Source organism: Phyllobates terribilis, unplaced genomic scaffold (genome assembly GCF_046119375.1).
Source record: "Phyllobates terribilis strain yellow unplaced genomic scaffold, ASM4611937v1 Scaffold_4175__1_contigs__length_64135, whole genome shotgun sequence".
Lineage (NCBI taxonomy): Eukaryota > Metazoa > Chordata > Amphibia > Anura > Dendrobatidae > Phyllobates > Phyllobates terribilis.
The window spans coordinates 12,501-20,000 of record NW_027366927.1 but is presented as its reverse complement, the minus strand read 5'-3'; positions in this window follow the sequence as shown (position 1 = coordinate 20,000).

Genomic DNA, 7,500 nt, shown 5'->3' with positions numbered 1-7,500 from the left:
CAGGGGAGCATGTCAGTGCGCGCATCCGATTTCAGTTCCAGAGCGATTCGCGCGATGAGTCCTTGATACTTAGTCGTTTTTGCAAAATTTCTGACTTTTTGGAAAATTTCACAATTTTGTGAAAACTTCCACAAAATGAGGTTCTAGTATGTTAGAGGGCATCCCAGGAGGGCTCCAAAAGTGTGGGTAAAATATATATCCCACAGGGGGAAAATTGAAAAAAAGTTGAAAAAAAAAATTTTTGGGGACTTAGAAAATTTTTCAACTTTTGTCAGACTTCCAGACAGGGGAGCGTGTCAGTGCGCGCATCCGATTTCAGTTCCAGAGCGATTCGCGCGATGAGTCCTTGATACTTAGTCGTTTTTGGCAAAATTTCTGACTTTTTGAAAATTTCACAATTTTGTGAAAACTTCCACAAAATGAGGTTCTAGTATGTTAGAGGGCATCCCAGGAGGGCTCCAAAAGTGTGGGTAAAATATATATCCCACAGGGGGAAAATTGAAAAAAAGTTGAAAAAAAAAATTTTTGGGGACTTAGAAAATTTTTCAACTTTTGTCAGACTTCCAGACAGGGGAGCGTGTCAGTGCGCGCATCCGATTTCAGTTCCAGAGCGATTCGCGCGATGAGTCCTTGATACTTAGTCGTTTTTGGCAAAATTTCTGACTTTTTGAAAATTTCACAATTTTGTGAAAACTTCCACAAAATGAGGTTCTAGTATGTTAGAGGGCATCCCAGGAGGGCTCCAAAAGTGTGGGTAAAATATATATCCCACAGGGGGAAAATTGAAAAAAAGTTGAAAAAAAAAATTTTTGGGGACTTAGAAAATTTTTCAACTTTTGTCAGACTTCCAGACAGGGGAGCGTGTCAGTGCGCGCATCCGATTTCAGTTCCAGAGCGATTCGCGCGATGAGTCCTTGATACTTAGTCGTTTTTGGCAAAATTTCTGACTTTTTGAAAATTTCACAATTTTGTGAAAACTTCCACAAAATGAGGTTCTAGTATGTTAGAGGGCATCCCAGGAGGGCTCCAAAAGTGTGGGTAAAATATATATCCCACAGGGGGAAAATTGAAAAAAAGTTGAAAAAAAAAATTTTTGGGGACTTAGAAAATTTTCACACATGTGTCAGACTTCCAGAGAGGGGAGCATGTCAGTGCGCGCATCCGATTTCAGTTCCAGAGCGATTCGCGCGATGAGTCCTTGATACTTAGTCGTTTTTGCAAAATTTCTGACTTTTTGGAAAATTTCACAATTTTGTGAAAACTTCCACAAAATGAGGTTCTAGTATGTTAGAGGGCATCCCAGGAGGGCTCCAAAAGTGTGGGTAAAATATATATCCCACAGGGGGAAAATTGAAAAAAAGTTGAAAAAAAAAATTTTTGGGGACTTAGAAAATTTTCACACATGTGTCAGACTTCCAGAGAGGGGAGCATGTCAGTGCGCGCATCCGATTTCAGTTCCAGAGCGATTCGCGCGATGAGTCCTTGATACTTAGTCGTTTTTGCAAAATTTCTGACTTTTTGGAAAATTTCACAATTTTGTGAAAACTTCCACAAAATGAGGTTCTAGTATGTTAGAGGGCATCCCAGGAGGGCTCCAAAAGTGTGGGTAAAATATATATCCCACAGGGGGAAAATTGAAAAAAAGTTGAAAAAAAAAATTTTTGGGGACTTAGAAAATTTTCACACATGTGTCAGACTTCCAGAGAGGGGAGCATGTCAGTGCGCGCATCCGATTTCAGTTCCAGAGCGATTCGCGCGATGAGTCCTTGATACTTAGTCGTTTTTGCAAAATTTCTGACTTTTTGGAAAATTTCACAATTTTGTGAAAACTTCCACAAAATGAGGTTCTAGTATGTTAGAGGGCATCCCAGGAGGGCTCCAAAAGTGTGGGTAAAATATATATCCCACAGGGGGAAAATTGAAAAAAAGTTGAAAAAAAAAATTTTTGGGGACTTAGAAAATTTTCACACATGTGTCAGACTTCCAGAGAGGGGAGCATGTCAGTGCGCGCATCCGATTTCAGTTCCAGAGCGATTCGCGCGATGAGTCCTTGATACTTAGTCGTTTTTGCAAAATTTCTGACTTTTTGGAAAATTTCACAATTTTGTGAAAACTTCCACAAAATGAGGTTCTAGTATGTTAGAGGGCATCCCAGGAGGGCTCCAAAAGTGTGGGTAAAATATATATCCCACAGGGGGAAAATTGAAAAAAAGTTGAAAAAAAAAATTTTTGGGGACTTAGAAAATTTTCACACATGTGTCAGACTTCCAGAGAGGGGAGCATGTCAGTGCGCGCATCCGATTTCAGTTCCAGAGCGATTCGCGCGATGAGTCCTTGATACTTAGTCGTTTTTGGCAAAATTTCTGACTTTTTGAAAATTTCACAATTTTGTGAAAACTTCCACAAAATGAGGTTCTAGTATGTTAGAGGGCATCCCAGGAGGGCTCCAAAAGTGTGGGTAAAATATATATCCCACAGGGGGAAAATTGAAAAAAAGTTGAAAAAAAAAATTTTTGGGGACTTAGAAAATTTTTCAACTTTTGTCAGACTTCCAGACAGGGGAGCGTGTCAGTGCGCGCATCCGATTTCAGTTCCAGAGCGATTCGCGCGATGAGTCCTTGATACTTAGTCGTTTTTGGCAAAATTTCTGACTTTTTGAAAATTTCACAATTTTGTGAAAACTTCCACAAAATGAGGTTCTAGTATGTTAGAGGGCATCCCAGGAGGGCTCCAAAAGTGTGGGTAAAATATATATCCCACAGGGGGAAAATTGAAAAAAAGTTGAAAAAAAAAATTTTTGGGGACTTAGAAAATTTTTCAACTTGTGTCAGACTTCCAGAGAGGGGAGCATGTCAGTGCGCGCATCCGATTTCAGTTCCAGAGCGATTCGCGCGATGAGTCCTTGATACTTAGTCGTTTTTGCAAAATTTCTGACTTTTTGGAAAATTTCACAATTTTGTGAAAACTTCCACAAAATGAGGTTCTAGTATGTTAGAGGGCATCCCAGGAGGGCTCCAAAAGTGTGGGTAAAATATATATCCCACAGGGGGAAAATTGAAAAAAAGTTGAAAAAAAAAATTTTTGGGGACTTAGAAAATTTTTCAACTTTTGTCAGACTTCCAGACAGGGGAGCGTGTCAGTGCGCGCATCCGATTTCAGTTCCAGAGCGATTCGCGCGATGAGTCCTTGATACTTAGTCGTTTTTGGCAAAATTTCTGACTTTTTGAAAATTTCACAATTTTGTGAAAACTTCCACAAAATGAGGTTCTAGTATGTTAGAGGGCATCCCAGGAGGGCTCCAAAAGTGTGGGTAAAATATATATCCCACAGGGGGAAAATTGAAAAAAAGTTGAAAAAAAAAATTTTTGGGGACTTAGAAAATTTTCACACATGTGTCAGACTTCCAGAGAGGGGAGCATGTCAGTGCGCGCATCCGATTTCAGTTCCAGAGCGATTCGCGCGATGAGTCCTTGATACTTAGTCGTTTTTGCAAAATTTCTGACTTTTTGGAAAATTTCACAATTTTGTGAAAACTTCCACAAAATGAGGTTCTAGTATGTTAGAGGGCATCCCAGGAGGGCTCCAAAAGTGTGGGTAAAATATATATCCCACAGGGGGAAAATTGAAAAAAAGTTGAAAAAAAAAATTTTTGGGGACTTAGAAAATTTTTCAACTTTTGTCAGACTTCCAGACAGGGGAGCATGTCAGTGCGCGCATCCGATTTCAGTTCCAGAGCGATTCGCGCGATGAGTCCTTGATACTTAGTCGTTTTTGCAAAATTTCTGACTTTTTGGAAAATTTCACAATTTTGTGAAAACTTCCACAAAATGAGGTTCTAGTATGTTAGAGGGCATCCCAGGAGGGCTCCAAAAGTGTGGGTAAAATATATATCCCACAGGGGGAAAATTGAAAAAAAGTTGAAAAAAAAAATTTTTGGGGACTTAGAAAATTTTTCAACTTTTGTCAGACTTCCAGACAGGGGAGCGTGTCAGTGCGCGCGTCCGATTTCAGTTCCAGAGCGATTCGCGCGATGAGTCCTTGATACTTAGTCGTTTTTGGCAAAATTTCTGACTTTTTGAAAATTTCACAATTTTGTGAAAACTTCCACAAAATGAGGTTCTAGTATGTTAGAGGGCATCCCAGGAGGGCTCCAAAAGTGTGGGTAAAATATATATCCCACAGGGGGAAAATTGAAAAAAAGTTGAAAAAAAAAATTTTTGGGGACTTAGAAAATTTTCACACATGTGTCAGACTTCCAGAGAGGGGAGCATGTCAGTGCGCGCATCCGATTTCAGTTCCAGAGCGATTCGCGCGATGAGTCCTTGATACTTAGTCGTTTTTGCAAAATTTCTGACTTTTTGGAAAATTTCACAATTTTGTGAAAACTTCCACAAAATGAGGTTCTAGTATGTTAGAGGGCATCCCAGGAGGGCTCCAAAAGTGTGGGTAAAATATATATCCCACAGGGGGAAAATTGAAAAAAAGTTGAAAAAAAAAATTTTTGGGGACTTAGAAAATTTTTCAACTTTTGTCAGACTTCCAGACAGGGGAGCATGTCAGTGCGCGCATCCGATTTCAGTTCCAGAGCGATTCGCGCGATGAGTCCTTGATACTTAGTCGTTTTTGCAAAATTTCTGACTTTTTGGAAAATTTCACAATTTTGTGAAAACTTCCACAAAATGAGGTTCTAGTATGTTAGAGGGCATCCCAGGAGGGCTCCAAAAGTGTGGGTAAAATATATATCCCACAGGGGGAAAATTGAAAAAAAGTTGAAAAAAAAAATTTTTGGGGACTTAGAAAATTTTTCAACTTTTGTCAGACTTCCAGACAGGGGAGCGTGTCAGTGCGCGCATCCGATTTCAGTTCCAGAGCGATTCGCGCGATGAGTCCTTGATACTTAGTCGTTTTTGGCAAAATTTCTGACTTTTTGAAAATTTCACAATTTTGTGAAAACTTCCACAAAATGAGGTTCTAGTATGTTAGAGGGCATCCCAGGAGGGCTCCAAAAGTGTGGGTAAAATATATATCCCACAGGGGGAAAATTGAAAAAAAGTTGAAAAAAAAAATTTTTGGGGACTTAGAAAATTTTCACACATGTGTCAGACTTCCAGAGAGGGGAGCATGTCAGTGCGCGCATCCGATTTCAGTTCCAGAGCGATTCGCGCGATGAGTCCTTGATACTTAGTCGTTTTTGCAAAATTTCTGACTTTTTGGAAAATTTCACAATTTTGTGAAAACTTCCACAAAATGAGGTTCTAGTATGTTAGAGGGCATCCCAGGAGGGCTCCAAAAGTGTGGGTAAAATATATATCCCACAGGGGGAAAATTGAAAAAAAGTTGAAAAAAAAAATTTTTGGGGACTTAGAAAATTTTTCAACTTTTGTCAGACTTCCAGACAGGGGAGCGTGTCAGTGCGCGCATCCGATTTCAGTTCCAGAGCGATTCGCGCGATGAGTCCTTGATACTTAGTCGTTTTTGGCAAAATTTCTGACTTTTTGAAAATTTCACAATTTTGTGAAAACTTCCACAAAATGAGGTTCTAGTATGTTAGAGGGCATCCCAGGAGGGCTCCAAAAGTGTGGGTAAAATATATATCCCACAGGGGGAAAATTGAAAAAAAGTTGAAAAAAAAAATTTTTGGGGACTTAGAAAATTTTCACACATGTGTCAGACTTCCAGAGAGGGGAGCATGTCAGTGCGCGCATCCGATTTCAGTTCCAGAGCGATTCGCGCGATGAGTCCTTGATACTTAGTCGTTTTTGCAAAATTTCTGACTTTTTGGAAAATTTCACAATTTTGTGAAAACTTCCACAAAATGAGGTTCTAGTATGTTAGAGGGCATCCCAGGAGGGCTCCAAAAGTGTGGGTAAAATATATATCCCACAGGGGGAAAATTGAAAAAAAGTTGAAAAAAAAAATTTTTGGGGACTTAGAAAATTTTCACACATGTGTCAGACTTCCAGAGAGGGGAGCATGTCAGTGCGCGCATCCGATTTCAGTTCCAGAGCGATTCGCGCGATGAGTCCTTGATACTTAGTCGTTTTTGCAAAATTTCTGACTTTTTGGAAAATTTCACAATTTTGTGAAAACTTCCACAAAATGAGGTTCTAGTATGTTAGAGGGCATCCCAGGAGGGCTCCAAAAGTGTGGGTAAAATATATATCCCACAGGGGGAAAATTGAAAAAAAGTTGAAAAAAAAAATTTTTGGGGACTTAGAAAATTTTTCAACTTGTGTCAGACTTCCAGAGAGGGGAGCATGTCAGTGCGCGCATCCGATTTCAGTTCCAGAGCGATTCGCGCGATGAGTCCTTGATACTTAGTCGTTTTCAGAAGTCACAATTTTGACTTCCAGGACCCGCAAAACGTTTGTAAATTGAGCCCGCTCCCCAGTTCCAAGCGTTTTGAGGTGTCCCCGGTTGCAGTAATGCAGCCTGCCCACTAGATGTCGCAAAAGAGACAAAAAGTGAAAAAGAACCAGAATGAGGAAATTCCAGGGAGCCGAATCCGCCTGACAGTTCCAGGCGATCGGGCACTTTTTTGCATGCGTCCCTAAAGTGGGTATAGGGTGACACTCCATGCAAAGACCCAGTTTTGCACACCACCGGCAGAATATATGAGAGAGAGGTACCTCTCAGCCCCGACACATTTCGACTCATTTAAGCTGGTTTTCACCTCCGTAGGCCTGGGTATGCGTTTTGGCTATGAGTCCCTGTTCGGCTGGAGGTCTGCACCTTGGCTGAACCCAGGCTTCCGCAGCTGCGTGGGGGGACTTTTGCCGGTCGCCTATCCCAAGTCAGAGAGGTGTTCCTGGGTTGAAGTGAGCCTGGCCAGACCCCCCCGCGGGCCCTGGTTCTCCACATGGGGGCGCCGTCAAGGCTAAAATCTGGATTTTTAGGCCGAGGAGAGGCTCCATGAGGGCGGATGCTTTTGTGGCTTCGACCCCAGTGCTGTTCCACATCCAGTACCCCCCCGCAAGGGCGCCTGTACCCGAGTCGCGCTTCCAGGACTCGTGGGCACGTATCTCCCGACGACAGGGGTTTGCAGCCTCCGTACTTGGGCAAGTCCCTACATGCACCCCTGCTCTTCCTCCGATCGATCTGGCGCAGCGCTCCCGGGTGGGGAGGTGGCGCCGCTCGCTCGGCCCGGGCTTTGGAGCCCGCGCTGGCTTAAGGTGAGTGGTCCCCTTCCTCCTCTACCCCCGGGCTTCCGACACCTATCTTTGGGCGCGCATGCCGGCCTCGCCTCCCGTCTGCGGAGGTGGCCGAGCCGTGGGGAGTTTGACCCGAACCGAGCGAAGGCAGTGGTCCGACGACCCGTACGGGCGAACGGCGGGGCGCCCACCCAGCCAGGCGTGGGGGCCCGTCGTCCGAATCGCTCCCTGTGCGGGGAAGCACAGCGATCTTCTCCGAGGGCGGCCCTTTTCTTCCAGATGCGTACCCGGCCAGCGGAGGCTCGCGCTGCCCCTCGTGTCCGAAAGGGCGGCCTCCGCGGCGGTGGCG